General features: G+C 39.0%; 1 protein-coding gene and 1 pseudogene across 2 annotated transcripts in view; one reads left to right on the forward strand and one right to left on the reverse strand.

Annotated features, from left to right (window-relative positions):
- Positions 1-15,586, forward strand: part of ZFAND3 (zinc finger AN1-type containing 3) — a 337,867-nt gene that overhangs the window by 31,633 nt on the left and 290,648 nt on the right. The window lies entirely within an intron of this gene.
- LOC115860740 (elongation factor 1-alpha 1 pseudogene) lies at positions 365-1,937 on the reverse strand (annotated as a pseudogene).

Here is a 15,586-nt window from a genome sequence, read left to right on the forward strand (position 1 = left end):
TCTACTCATTGTTAAAAATAGGTATCTATTTGGGGGCTGATACCATCTTTCATTCTGTGAAAGCATAGCTAAGAATGGCATTTGCCATCATCTTAGTGCACCAAAAAGGCATTTAAAAGTTGTTAGGACTACAATGGTTTGGTTTTTTTCAAAGGAAGTATCTTTTTAAAAATGTAAAAGTATTACATGCTTATTTTAAGCAAGTCAGAGTTGTATATAGCATAAAATGAAAGTTGTTTCTTACTTCCTTTTTTAAATTTTTCTCATTAAACTTTTTTAATGGGTCTCAAATTCTGTGACAGAGTTTTGGTCAAGTTGTTTCCATTAAAAAGTACTGATTTTAAAAACTAATAAAACTGCCACGCACAAAACAAATGGTTCACAAAACATTCTCCTTTCCTTCTGAAGGTTTTACGATGCATTGTTATCATTAACCAGTCTTTTGCTATTAAACTTAAACGGCCAATTGAGACAAACAGTTCTGAGACCGTTCTTCCACCACTGATTAAGACTGGGGTGGCAGGTATTGGGAATAATATTCATTTAGCTTTCTGAGCTTTCTGGGCAGACTTGGTGACCTTGCCACCTCCAGCTGCCTTCTTGTCCACTGCTTTGATGACACCCACAGCAACCGTCTGTCTCATGTCACGAACAGCAAAATGGCCCAGAGGAGGATAGTCAGAGAAGCTCTCAACAGACATGGGTTTGCCAGGAACCATATCAATGATGGCAGCATCACCAGATTTCAAGAATTTGGGGCCATCTTCCAACTTTTTCCCAGAACGACAATCAGTCTTCTCCTTCAGCTCAGCAAACTTGCAAGCAATGTGAGCTGTGTGATAATCCAGCACAGGTGCATATCCGCCACTGATTTGGCCTGATAATCACCTGAGCTGGGAAGCCAGCTGCTTCTGTCGGTGGGTCATTTTTGCTGTCACCAACTGCATTGCCACGATGAACATCTTTGACAGACACGTTCTTGGCGTTGAAGCCCACATTGTCCCCACGAAGGGCTTCACTCAAAGATTCATGGTGCATTTCAGCAGACTTCACTTCAGTTGTCACGTTGACTGGGGCAAAGGTGAGCACCATGCCAGGTTTGAGAACACCAGTCTCCACTCGACCCACAGGGACAGTGCCAGTACCACCAATTTTGTAGACGTTCTGGAGGGGCAAAGGCAAGGGCTTGTCAGTTGGGCCAGTTGGTGGCGGGATGCAATCCAGAGTTTCAAGCATTGTGGTTCCACTGGCATTGCCATCTTTACGGGTGACTTTCCATCCCTTGAACCACAGCATGTTAGCGCTTGGCTCCAGCATGTTGTCACCATTCCAGCCAGAAATTGGCACAAATGCTACTGTGTTGGGGTTGTAGCCAATTTTCTTAATATAGGTGCTGACTTCCTTAACAGTTTCCTCATATCTCTTCTGGCTGTAGGGTGGCTCAGTGGAATCCATTTTGTTAACAATAGTTTCAGACCCAGAGTGTAGGCCAGAAGGGCATGCTCACGGGTCTGCCCATTGTTGGAAATACCTGCTTTAGATTCACCACCACCAGCAGCAACAATCAGGACAGCACAGTCAGCCTGGGATGTACCTGTAATCATGTTTTTGATGAAATCTCTGTGTCCTGGGGCATCAATGATGTTCACATAGTACTTGCTGGTCTCGAATTTCCATAGGGAGATATCAGTGGTGATACCACACTTGCTTTCAGCTTTCAGTTTGTCCAAGACCCAGGCATACTTGAAGGAGCCCTTTCCCATCTTGGCAGACTCTTTCTCGAACTTATCAGTGGTTCTCTTGTCGATCCCACCACATTTGTAGATCAGATGGCCAGTAGTGGTAGACTTCCCCGAATCTACGTGTCCAATGACAACGATGTTGATGTGGGTCTTCTCCTTTCCCATTTTTGCTTAGGTTTAGTGGTGGTTTTCATGACACCTGTGTCCTGGCGGCAAACCCATTGTGAAAAAGGCCTCACTTCCTTTTTAAATACTACTTTCCGGAGATGACTGCTTCCTGGTATCTAACCTTCCAGACCAGAGGGTTTTCTTTGGTTTAAAGAATCAGTGCATCACTTGGGTATACTCAAGGAGTTTGATTTTTATAACCTTTCAGAGGAACTTGACTGATGTTAGGTCACTTTGCATTTCTTAGGAGGAATTAGGACACTTTGGTCATCTTTTTTATGCTCTGAGAGTTGACAGCATATTCTGTTAGAAACCTTTCCAATACATTGTAACTTCTGAGTTTTTATTTCCTTTTACAAGTGAAACAGTATTTTGGTTGTGGTGTGGTGAAAGCCCTGAAAGCTGGAGCTGAGACATGGTTACTGTTCCAGTTATCTGGTGCTTCTTAGCAAACTACTCTAAAATTTAGGGCCTTAGAAAAGCAATTTATTATTATTTCACACAGTTGACAGGCTCATCTGGAAACTGGTGTAGCATCACTTCTTCTATATTGTAATGGTCAAAGCAGTTACCTGCCCAGATTCAAGGGGGCGGGAGTGGGGATGGGGACTGGACTGCATCTCTCAGTCAGAGGCCTAGCAGAGAGTTGGGGGCCATCTTTAATCTTCTACTGGTGGCGTGGCTGATGCAGTGGCAATCTTGAGAGGAAGAGGTAATAATTATAGAACACCCTTCTCATTACTCATTCGTCTTCTGGGTTAAAATTCACCATGCTTAGGCACAAGGTAAATTAATTTTGTTGTTGGTGGTAAAGGGGTAGAAAACATGAATAAAATTTGTTTACGGGAAAGGTTTTTAATGATGTAAGAAAATAAACTCTAGAGGAAGAACGTAAGATTTCCTAGTCCCCACTCCCCTCGAGGAAACATACATAACTTATTCTTTTAAGAATTGCTGTATTGCTTTTTCTTACTGAGAACGGTGATAACTTGCAGAATTTAAGAAAATGGTTTTTGAAGCAGGTTGATATATTGCATGTGTCATCAAGGGAGACAGGTATGCCAATCCCCACTTCCTCAGAGACTTGCTAGGCCAGACATCCCTTTCCTGTAACTCAGTCCCCTCTAAATATATCCTCTTAGACATTGTAAAGTGCTTTGGGAAATGATGATGAAGTGGGTTGAAGGTAGCATGGTTCATAATTTTTCCAACTCTTTGGCTTAAAATGAGCCCCCTTGTTTATCCTTCAAGATGTGTACTTTTTAGAGACTTAATGGGAAGGTTTTTCTTTTCCTGGTTGGATTTTAAAAATGAAATTCTCCTTTTGTAATTTGTTTTAGAACTTGAACTGCCCTGCATTTTGGGGTGTGTGGAGTGTTCTCTTACCCCTCTGTATCTGTGCTTTTGCAGTTCCCTCTGTTACAGTATCTCTCCCGTCACATACCCAGGCCCTTATTAACTACCTGTGAAACTTTTTCTCATTCCACAGTATTCATGTTGGTTTTCATTTGTTCCTCTTACAGCACTGACTTACCATGTATACGTGTTGGCGTTCATTCTAAACTGTTTGAGTGCTGAGACCATCTCAGTCATCTTTACTGCTTATTGCTTATGCTTTGCTAAAATTTAATGTGTTGAATGAAATGTACTACTAGGTGCACAGTATTCCACTAAACCTGAGGCTTAGCAGAAACTAACACTGGAGTGTTATAAAAAATTAGAAGATGATAATATGAAGAAAGTTACTGAGCACCTAATAATGGCAACTGATATTTCTATAGCACTATACAAACTATTTCTGCCTAAGTTTAATTGTATACTTTTGACTTCTCTTGGAGGGTTGCAGATATTTCCTCTCCTTAACAGATGAGTAAAGAGAGTATGGAACTTGCTCAAGCTCACTCATCTAGAAAGAGGTGGAGCTAGAACTCAAATCTACTTAATTGTCTGAGACAATCCTGTAATGTATGCTTGTGATTTTTATTCAGGTAGGTTCTACTTTAAGAAGAAACAGGATCTGAAGATACAAAATGGATTGAAAGATGATAATTGAATTCTGGGCTTTACTAAAAGAATTTCTTCATTATTTCTAGCAATATATTAACCAGAGATTTAATTTGCAACAGTTTGATTTTTGTTATCCATCGGCAATATACTGGATGTGAAAGTTCCTTTTTGTATTTAAGAGGCTTTAAGAAGAGTAACTTTTAACTTGTGTAGTTATTTGCCCAAATTAACAAGTGCTAACAAAATCTCATCAGTTAGCTTCATACTAGACAGAGTATTATTCTATTAGACAATCAGAGCACTACAGACATGCAAAAAATGATTTGAGTGACTATTTCTCAATTCTCTGTAGTATGGTGTGTAATTAGTGTAATTCTGCATGCATAAGAGAGAAGTTAATCTATTAATACACGAAGGATGGCTTAGGGAGTAGGTCGACAAACTGCTCCTCAGCTAAATCTAGCCAAAGAACTAAGAAATTTTTTATAAAAATCGTTTTATGTTTTAAAATCATTGAAGAAAATAATTCTGTGAATATTATATGAAATTCAAATTTCAGTGTCCGTAAAGTTTCATTGGAACAGTTACCTCATTCCTTTGCTTAATTGTTGGCAGCTGCTTTCAAGCTCCAATGGCAGAATTGAATAGTGACAGAGACCCTGTGGTCTGAAAAGCTTAAAATATTTACAGAAAAGGTTTGCCAACCTGTGCCTTAGGGCATTAGTGCTTAATTTTGTCCTGTGGAAACTCAGTTGAGAAAGGCTAAGCTTACCAATGAAGACACCTGTTCAATTGCTGCGGTAGTTAAGAGTATTTGTATTTAAGAGGAGCACTATATGTATCACAACTGTTCTGAGAATTTGATCCTTTCTTTGCTCTGGAACGATGTTCTTTTGTCACTTGGCTTTGACAGTTGCAGCCTGGATTGGGCACCCAAGTTTTATTTTGTTCTAATGTCCTGAGGTTGACTAATTCATTGTATCTGACGCTTTGCAAAGCACTTTTTTTTAATGACTTACATTGAGATTTGCTTTTGAGAAGCGACTAATTGGCAGTTCCAAACTGGACAGATTGAGGCCAGGTAAAGCCTGTAGGTGCCTGTCAGGCAGCAGTGAAGTTAAAAATCACCTGCTGTCAACACTAGGGAATTTTACTACCATTTTCATTTTTTGAAAAAATGAAGGATCATTAGATTCCTGGAGTTGCAGCACTAAATGGGGAAACTGGGTAGTTTGCCTCTGTGGAATGTTCCTTTTGTTTCTGTAGCCTAATCATGAATTACTCTCTGCTAACCTCTTTCTGGCTTTGGTTAAAAATCATTTTTCTGGTAAGTTTGTTAATTAGGAAATGTAGAAATAGAACTGCTTGAGTTGTCATAACTTAAACTAGCCATGGAACTTTTAAACGGAAGAGGGAGCTAATGAAGACTTGTTTGAAAAAACAGGGGAGGGATGTTTTTGCTGCCTTAGCGCTGGTAGTTTTGTGTTACATGAAGCTGAAGACAATTATAGATGGGGATAAGGACTGTTGAGGAGAAAGCTGTCGACTTCTTCCTTTCAACTTCTGTTTTGTACGGAACTTTTATAACTTTGATCTAGTTTTGACAAGTGAGGTTCTTCGACATCCTGTTTTCCTGTAGAAGTAGATCTTTAAACAAAAAATCAACTCCAAGGTTTGACAGAAGTCTTAAAGCATATCAGTGAATAGTGTCTTATTATTTGGGTAATTAAAATAAATTGCCTTGCAGGTTGCAGGAATTAGCTCAGATTCTGCATTCCTACTGCCCTTCAGCAGTAGCAGCAGATGGCCAGAAAGTTGGAGTGAAGATGGTGGGAAAGGTGGGGAGTGTAGATCCATCACATCCTAGAGCCAGAGCTGTCCTTTTAGAGTTGCTTTGTGCTAGTTCTATTTTTTTTTTTTTTTTGGTCTGCCGTCCCCTACCCTACCCCTTCTTTGGGGAAGGCGGGTGGTAAGTAATTTATAAACACTTATTTTCCCCAAATGATTTGCCTCATTTAATAATTTATGCTTGTGCCATCAGTATCTTGACTTTGTTTAAAACTTCATCATATTTAAGATGAAATAGAGTTGTGGTAATAGCAGGAAAATGTCCTGAAGTATAGTCAATGGACTTACAACTTGATATATCAAGTGCCTGTGGGAGGGATTATGATGGTCCCAAGGAAAGAGTGAGTGAGACTTTCTGGGTCCTGCTACCCTCCCCCCTCCTTTCCCATAGTCTCATCTAGATGTGGTCTCTTTCTCTGCCAAATCCCTTCCTCTCTGCTCCCTTCTCCTCCTCCGTGCTGCTGCCACTACTGCCTGCTGCGGGTGAAGTGGCTGTGTTGCGTCTAATTAGCAAGTTGAGCAATGGATTATGAGAGAGAACATTGCATTCACCCTGGGCACAGCCTTGGCAGGTTTACTACTTCAGTAGGGGCTTGCTTTTAGCCCTTGAGTATCTTACCGAAAACGGAAGATAGATTGGAATAAAACATAGGTGATTGAAACATAACCAGTGATAGTTGTACATAAGTACTAACAGAAGCAAGATGGTTTTCTTTCAGCTCCTTGGAGCCAGTCAGGAGAGGCTTTTTGGAAGAGGTGAGCTGAGGAAGGATAGACTGAGATTAATAAAGAGATTAAAAGAACAAAACAAAACTGGGATTAGGAGTGGGAGTGGGGGTCAGTCAATTAACACATACTCTACTGTTCATTTTGTGCCTGACATGGTTCTAAGCACTGGGGATACAAGTCCCTGCCCTCATGTAGCCTGCGTGAGGGTGATGCATCTTATGGGTGATAAAAGAGTTATTTAATGCGGTAGAGGGCATAAGTGGGGGTTTGGTGGGAAATAAGAGAGGTGGAATACCCCCCCCCCCGCTTAAAAAAAGACCATGGTTAGTAATTTAAATATGATTTATAAGACAATTGGAAGGTGGTCTCATTAGGAGGCCTCTGAGGGACTATAATATATATATTTTTTAACATCTTTATTAGAGTATAATTGCTTTACAATGGTGTGTTAGTTTCTGCTTTATAACGAAGTGAATCAGTTATACATATACATATGTCCCCATATCTCTTCCCTCTTGCATCTCCCTCCCTCCCACCCTCCCTATCCCACCCCTCTAGGTGGTCACAAAGCACCGAGCTAATCTTCCTGTGCTATGCCGCTGCTTCCCACTAGCCATCTATTTTACATTTGGTAGTGTATATATGTCCATGCCACTCTCTCACTTTGTCCCAGCTTACCCTTCCCCCCCCGCCCCGTATCCTCAAGTGCATTCTCTAGTAGGTCTGCATCTTTATTCCTGTCTTGCCCCTAGGTTCTTCTGACCATTTTTTTTTCTTTTTTTAGATTCCATATATATGTGTTAGCATACGGTATTTGTTTTTCTCTTTCTGACTTACTTCACTCTGTATGACAGTCTCTAGGTCCATCCACCTCACTACAAATAACTCAGTTTCGTTCCTTTTTATGGCTGAGTAATATTCCATTGTATATATGTGCCACATCTTCTTTATCCATTCATCTGTTGATGGACATATAATGTTATTAATACAGCATTTGAGAAAGAAGAATCCTTCTGTGACATACAGAGAATTGGAGTTCAAGGGTTTGAAAGTAGAGGCAGCCCCCTGCCCCTGGGCCCCTAAAAGTTTCATTTGGTTTTGTTTTATTTTTTTGCCTTTTTGGGAGTAAATTTCTGCTGTCAATATTCAGAGGATCAATAGGGATAGGGAAGAGGGTAGAATTCTGCTTCTGAGAGCTCTCTGAATTTAGTCTGGCCACTCGTATTTTTGATGGTTATGTCCCTGATCTGTCAGCTACAGCAGAGTTAAAAGGTATAAATTATTTCCATGGTGTGGTGGAATCTTAAGGTACAAATTACATACAGATCAGGTAAATCATTAGATACATAGACTTTTTCACTTCTCATTGAGACAGAGGTCAAAGTCTTTATTTATTAACTTCCTAGGTTCTTGAAAAAGCATGGCAGTTTTCTATTTTGGCCTCAGAGCTTGTACAAGGTCAAATCACAGTTCCTTATAGCTGTAGTTTCCTTGACCCTGTTATTAAATTCTCAATTTTGCCCCTTGAAATTCCTTCACTTTTTCTTCTGGACAGGGTATGTTTCTTATCTTTTTCTTCACAAAACAGTGTTCTAGCTCTCTCTACATCCCCATGGACTAGCTCCAAATGACTTTGGCCATCTTGTGTGTACCCTGCCCCCACTCCCCATGCACATTGCCTAATTAAGATTCTTTGGTTACAAGAAACAATTCCATTAACAGTAGTTTAGTAAGGGGTAAAGTTTATTTTAAGGCCATTCACTCGTTCATTCAACAAACATTTATTGAGTCAGGCATTCTGTGTCAGGCACTATTCTAGGTATTCAAGGATACAGGGAAATCTCAACATTAATCCAAGCGCAAGCTCCATGGTATACTTAATAAACCGGGATTTAAGGAGGCTCAGAGGATCTTAATAATAGGCAAGCTTCAGGGTGTATCACAGTCACCTGATTGCTAGGCCCTATTCCTAGAATAGGGCCAAATAATTAGCATTTCCCACAAGTTCCCTTGCTTGTGATGTGGATGCCGATGCTGCTCCGCTGGGGACCACACTTTGAAAACTTTCGTAAGCTCCTTTGAGGGATTATCTGATTGATTCACCTCTGACAACATACGGATGTTTTCTGATTTCCTTTTGCCATCGGGGTGTCTGGTATCCATCCTTCATCTAAACAGGAATTTTTCTGGTGGGCAGTTACTCTTGAAGGGCATGATGGTAGATACAGGCCATGAGACATGTCCAGTGAAACATATAACCAACTCTGGTGGGTTGTGTGTTGTAGTCATCTAGTTTTCTATATTTTGAGTTCTCTTCCTTTTTTCCTACCCACGCTTTCTTACTGTTTGTAAAACTTCACATTTTCTTTACAAAGTCTGAGTCAGCTTTGGAGGTTCTTTTGGGAGGGAGAGAGTATGATGTTCCAACTTTCTACAACCTTTTTCTCTCTTGAGGCTTAATACAAAGAGGAACACACGTTTACCTCAGTGATTCTCCTTTTGTCCAGATGAGTCAGACCTTCACAGCCAGGAGGATTTTTTTTTTTTTGGGAGGGGGAGTGTAGTGGAGTGAATTATTTTTTTAACTTTTTGGAAAAAGTTGGAGGCTTATGAGGCTATTGAAGTATGTAGTGCAGATTTGAAGTAGGGCTGGGGTATTAGGAAGTAGAGTAGACAAGATAGAGTAGAAGAAACACATAGAGATGAAAAATGTGTTAATGGAAAAGAAACTTTCAGAATTAATATCCTTATTGTAGTTTTCCTAAAACATGCTGTAAAGGATGTCAAGGCAGAGGTGAAACACAGTGGTGAAATAAAACAACCAGTACAGTGGAACAGAAATGTCCAGGAAGAAGCTGTTGGTGGCTTGAATGTGAATTATTTTAGGGTGATTGGAAAGATTTGTGATAGGGAAATGAAGGTACCCCATGAAGCTTGTACTTAGTGGTAGCTTTGCCAGGAATAATAAAAAAAAGAGGAATAGTCATTTCTTATACTAGACTGGTTCTTTCCAGAATGCTTTTACTGTGTTATTTAATCTTCACAGATAAGTTGGATGTGTGTTATTTTTCTTCACTGAGGGTGAAATTTAGTAGAAATTTAACTTGACTTGCTTAAATAAAGCCTAGGTTACTGAGTTCACGAGGCTAGACCTTAAAACCCAAATCTAGCTCATTATTTTTTTCCTTGGAAATGAGGTTCTTTTACTGTTTTCCCAGCCTTAGTTATATCTACGTAGCCGGAAGCCAGTGTCATCTTTGACCCTTTATATCCCCTCTGTTTTTCATCCGTAGTTCACCAAATTGGTCTTCCAGCTATATTTTATATTTTTCTCTCCCTCCTTGCCATCACTGCCACCCTAGGTCAGGCAGCCTCTGCCTTCTGCTTGGCCTGTTATGTCTAAATGGAGCTTCTTACTGGGTTCTGGTCTTTCTCTCAGTCATTCATTTATGATCTTCAGAAAACAGACCTGTTTATGTTATTTACCCACAAAAAGAACAGGATGAGTGCTTACTCTTAGAGATAAAATTCAAACTCCTTGGTCTGACTCCAGACTATACTGTTTTACCTAATTACCCAGTTCTATCCACATGTACTTTCCTTGAGCCACATAAAACTGTTGTTGTTCCTTACTTATAATATTCTCTGAAGATCTCAAAGTCTTATAATACAGTTATGAATGGATTTCACAATGACCCTGAATCTTAAAATAGAGTTAAAATTTTCTTTGATATTCTTGCTTAAGGCAAGGTCGTATATAAAAATAAAAATATTATAATATTTTATATAAAATATATAAAATTAAAAAACCCTCTCTGTCCAAGAGAGTTAAAATTGGAAAAAAGAGATACTTGGTACTTACAAGGATAGATTCTCAGCTATTAGGAAAAATTGGTTTCTTAGAATACTCAGGTGCTCGGGGATCTGACCAGTTAGTGTTTTAGCGTAGTTGCACATTTCCTGCTTTGGTTCCTTTCGTAGCTTAATATATTTTTTGCTTTGTTTGGGGCTTTTTGGTTAAAGATTGATTCTTTAAAGCAGGTTGAATTTGTCCCCTGGAGGACATGTGACAATGTCTGGAGATATTTTTAGCTGTTATCACTTAGTGGAGAGAGGTGTTAATGACATCAAGTGAGTAGAGGCCAAGGATGCTGCTAAACATCCTACAATATATAGGACATTCTCCAAAACAAAGGATTACCTGGAAGTGGTCCAGTTTTTGGTCTGTTCAATTCTGTACTGTACCGTTTACTTGAAGTCTTTTTTTTCTACTTGGTCCCATATACCTCCAGATCAAAACCATGTTCCTTTCCTTTTTTAACCCAGTGTGGTATCTTTATCACCTCATGCATCTGTCTTGCTTTTTCTAAACTCCTTGCCTTCTTATTATCTCTTTTCCTGGAATGTCTTTCTGCCTCCTACTCATATACAGTTGACCCTTGAACAACACGGGTTTGAATTGCTCAGGTCTGCTTATATGCAGATTTTTTTTTCAGTAGTAAATACTACAGTACTACATAAGCTCTGGTTGGTTGAATCTCCGGATGCGGATGGCTGACTGTAAATTATACGGAGATTTTCGACTGCACATAGAGTCAGTCAGTGCCCCTGACCCCACATAGTTCAGGGGTCATTTGTATTTATAATGTCGCTTAAGACATAATTTTTGTGTTCCCTTAGCATTTGGTGTTAATTTAAACTAAATCATAGTTCTTTAATTTCACATGTTCTTTGTGTACTGCATTTTCTAAACTTTTAAGTTTCTCAGAGGGTGTCCACTCTCTGCTTTTAATCTTTTCTTCACTGTACATGTCTTTGACGGTTTTAGTACTTTTCGAAACCTGGTGGGCTTAGAAAGAAGAATATAAAAGAAGAGTTGTGAAAATTTGATTGTGCCTGGTTCTCTTGTAGGTCAGTAATGTCTGTTTTGATGTGGCCTGAATATTTCACTTCATTTTATATGACCAGAAATGCTCCAGCTTAGAATTAAGGGGTTCAGTGTGAGTTGGTTCATTCATATTACTCTATATTTAATATCTAAATGTGATCACTTACATTGGTAGGATAGTTGGGAAAAGAGGACTGGGTAAGATTGCATCATGGGAGACCAAGTTTGGATGGAGTTCTGTAATAGGTGGGCACAAGGGGCAGCATGAGAGCAGGGGGGGCACAAACTACAGGGCAGTCAAAAGATAGCAAAGCAAGCTGCCTATTTAAGAAAATTGCCAAGGGATATTCCTGAGCTTCATAAAAGAAGCTGGATTTTTTAAAAACTTCTGTTTCTTTCTATTGTATGGCTTGACCCTGGATTTTGAAACCTAGGTCAATAATCCTGTTACTAGAATTCAGTAATAATATGGCTAAATAATCTTTCTGGCTTAATCTAGGAACTTCAGCCATACTTACAACATTGCTTTTAAGGGAAAATGAGTTCTGAGGTCCAAACGATTGAATTATAAATAGATTGTACTCTAGAAGGGAACTTCTGATATATAAAATTTACTTATATAATATGGTTTAGTAAATGTGTTTTGTTTCCAGGTCTTTGCTTGTGAGCAATGTAATATGTAAGAAGTAGGAAGAAAATACTAAAACCTCTAAGAATCTATTTTATTAGGCACTTGGATAAATAAGTAGATTGCATAAAAATTCCTGACTGCCAAAATAAATTATTGAGGGAAAACACTAATCTTACAACATCTGTTTTTTCTGATTACAAAAGTAATGTACGTTCAGAATAGGAAACTCAAACACACAAAAATACGGCTTTTATGGTTCTTTGCCATTTATAGTGTTCTAACCCGCTGTAAGTCCACCAGATAGAAATCAACAGACAAAATATTTTTCTGAATGTGCCATCTTTAGGGAGACATAAATTCAGGTAAAAAGCGCATATATTGATTTAATTTTAAAATGTAGTGGAGGAAAAAAAAAATGTAGTGGAGGGACATATTAGGGCATGATTATAAAATCTCAGGTCCCTGTACTCCTTAGAGGTTCTTGGAGATGGTAATGGAGGTCCCTAGGTTGTTTTAATGCATTTTAAAGCCTAAACAAATGTGAAAAGTGACTAAAACTTTCACTGAATATTTTCTATTTGTGAAGCAGTGTTCAAAGAATATTACATGTATTGTCTCCTTTCAACCTTAACAACTCTGTGAGATAGGTATTAGTAATACCTATATTTTATACGTGAGGGCACAGACTTAGATCTAAGTTACTCGCCCAAGATCAGTCAGGATTGTAAGAGAAGAGTTTGACTCCAGAACTCTCTCTTAACTACTATATTAATGAGAGACTACATAGGCTAAAATGTCAAGCTTAAATTAAAAAAATTTTTTTATTTCTCTTTTTATTTTATGAGGACTGGGCTGGCCTAAAATTGTATCACTTAATTATGGTTGTGCTGATCAGAAGCTTCTGCAGTTCTACATATTTTGGTCTAAAAAAGCCAAAGCCAATAAATTAGTAATAAGAGCATTTTAGAAGGCAAGCTATTAGAAGTTGGAGGTTCACAAGAGAAATATAATAGTTCTTTGGTGAAGCATTCAGGATCTTGCTGGATCATGATATAAATGCCCATTGAATCTCCTTTCCAATTTCTGGTGATCTTCTCTAATATCAACCATCTAAAATCCTGCTTTCTGGAAGATTGCACTGAGGGAATTACTTTGGATTCTGTGACAGTTGAATTTTATGTCCATAATTTAATTCAACTGTTAATTAAAAATTTTTTTCAGTCATACTAATTCTTTGATAGCAATTTGAACCTAATGAAAGAGGAAAGGAATTTGGTTTTGATATTAGGAATTTTTTCTTAACCAGAGATACCTGCTTCAAAGGTTAAAATTTGAAGAGAGGAAAGAGCAAGTACGCTGTCTGATTTTTGTTAGATGAAAAGCATTACCTTTTTTTTCTTTCTTTCCTTTTTTTTTCTGGGTGGCAGGCTGCAGTGACTTAATGCATTTAAAATCTGGGTTGCATTTTGAAGTGGGAGAGCATATGTAAAACTTTATGTATTATGAATATACACACTTAATGTACTTTGTAATGATTGCTGCCTCATTCTGAGGAATAAATATGAAGAATTTTCTTTCTGGATAGAAACTTTGTAAAATAATGGCATTGTTCATAATCATGCATAATACTGCATTATACTCTTCTTGAACTCCGGCATCGCACACGAGGATGATCTGTAACCCACTGTCTTTATTCTACTCTCCCTCTTTTAGACCTAGCCCTTCCTTGTGTTATCTTTGGTATTGATTTTGTTTCTTCTCTGTTCTTATTTTCTGTCAGCTCATCTGTATGGCTTCTTGTAGGAGCATTCTTCTTGGATTCACGTTACTCTCCTTTCTCAGCACCTAATATTCCTCTTCTAGCTATGCCAGATACCTGCTTCTTTCAGTATTTAACATATTTAGCTTTTTTTGACTGCTTCAGATAACACTCAAAACACTACCTATGCAGTGAAGCAAATACCACCTGCTGACTTTCACTTTCCCTTATCTCCCTTCCTTTTAGTCAGGGTACCCTTCATCTCCACAGGCATACTGTTCATACTTACCTTAGGTCGTCTGTTAAGTTCTAAATTCCTTAGGGCACATTCTGATTTTGTTCTCTTGATATTTTGCATTATGTTGCTGCCTAATACCTTTGTGCTTTGTAAATAATTATATATATATCTCATTTGTTTATATGCAATAATTTTGTAAGGATATATATATATTTTTCTGCGGTACGCGGGCCTCTCACTGTTGTGGCCTCTCCCGTTGCGGAGCACAGGCTCCGGACGCGCAGGCTTAGTGGCCATGGCTCACGGGCCTAGCCGCTCCGCGGCATGTGAGATCTTCCCCGGCTGGGGCACGAACCCGCGTCCCCTGCATCAGCAGGCGGACTCTCAACCACTCCGCCACCAGGGAAGCCCTGTAAGGATATATTTTATAATGTTAATTAACATAGTAAATACTGCACCTAAAATGCAATCCATGGTTATAACTGTCCTTTTTACATTTTTGTGCAGCTGTATTAGAAAATCCAGAATAATGGAATAGTAAAAATATCCCATATTCAAATATCCTTCGAAATAATCTTATTAGGATAAGTATTATATTTATTAACAAAATTGTTCACTTGTTGAGGTTAAAACAGCCTTGGATTTGGGGAAACATATACAAGAATCGACATGATACAGACTTTAGTTTATTTGCCTTGTATTGGGGAGACAAATGCTTTTTTTAAAAAATTTATATTACTGATTTTTTTTTTTTTTAAGAAGATGTTGGGGGTAGGAGTTTATTAATTAATTAATTTATTTTTGCTGCGTTGGGTCTTCGTTTCTGTGCGAGGGCTTTCTCCAGTTGTGGCAAGCGGGGGCCACTCTTCATCGCAGTGCGCGGGCCTCTCACCATCACGGCCTCTCCCGTTGTGGAGCACAGGCTCCAGACGCGCAGGCTCAGCAGCTGTGGCTCACGGGCCTAGCCGTTCCGCGGCATGTGGGACCCTCCCAGACCAGGGCTCGAACCCGTGTCCCCTGCATCAGCAGGCAGACTGTCAACCACTGCGCCACCAGGGAAGCCCGACAAATGCTTTTTACTAGTGGATCTGAAGAACATCGTTCTGTGGAAACAATTATAAATAAATATACCAGTCAAACCATATGGGAATAAAGGTCTCTATTAAAAAAAAATTGAGGCCCAGCAAATTTCAGATAATGTTTAAGATGAGTCAAGTTCTGTGTTATTGGAGGTTGGACTGAATCTCAAGTTGATTGAAATGATGTGTGATTTATAGAAAAAACTAAATGGAGGGGGTCACAGAATAAAGTAATTTTAATGTCATTTGGATCAGTTGGAGAAGTCTTCTTGAAGGAGGTGATTGTCAAGCAGCTCAGGCTTACTTTATGGATTATTGTGATGAGAGAGAATTTTAGGTAATTGGAAGGGTCTCACTGCAGCTTTACCCACCTCTCCTGCCAGAGGAGCACAAAGGTGTGTGTGAAGGCTTGGCTCTTCAGTGACCAAGTCCATGGGTGTGATGACTGGAACATGTTGTGTCTAGAGAAGTAGATCAGTTGTATTAGACTTTTCTGG

The sequence above is a fragment of the Globicephala melas genome, chromosome 11, assembly GCF_963455315.2.
Source record: "Globicephala melas chromosome 11, mGloMel1.2, whole genome shotgun sequence".
NCBI lineage: Eukaryota > Metazoa > Chordata > Mammalia > Artiodactyla > Delphinidae > Globicephala > Globicephala melas.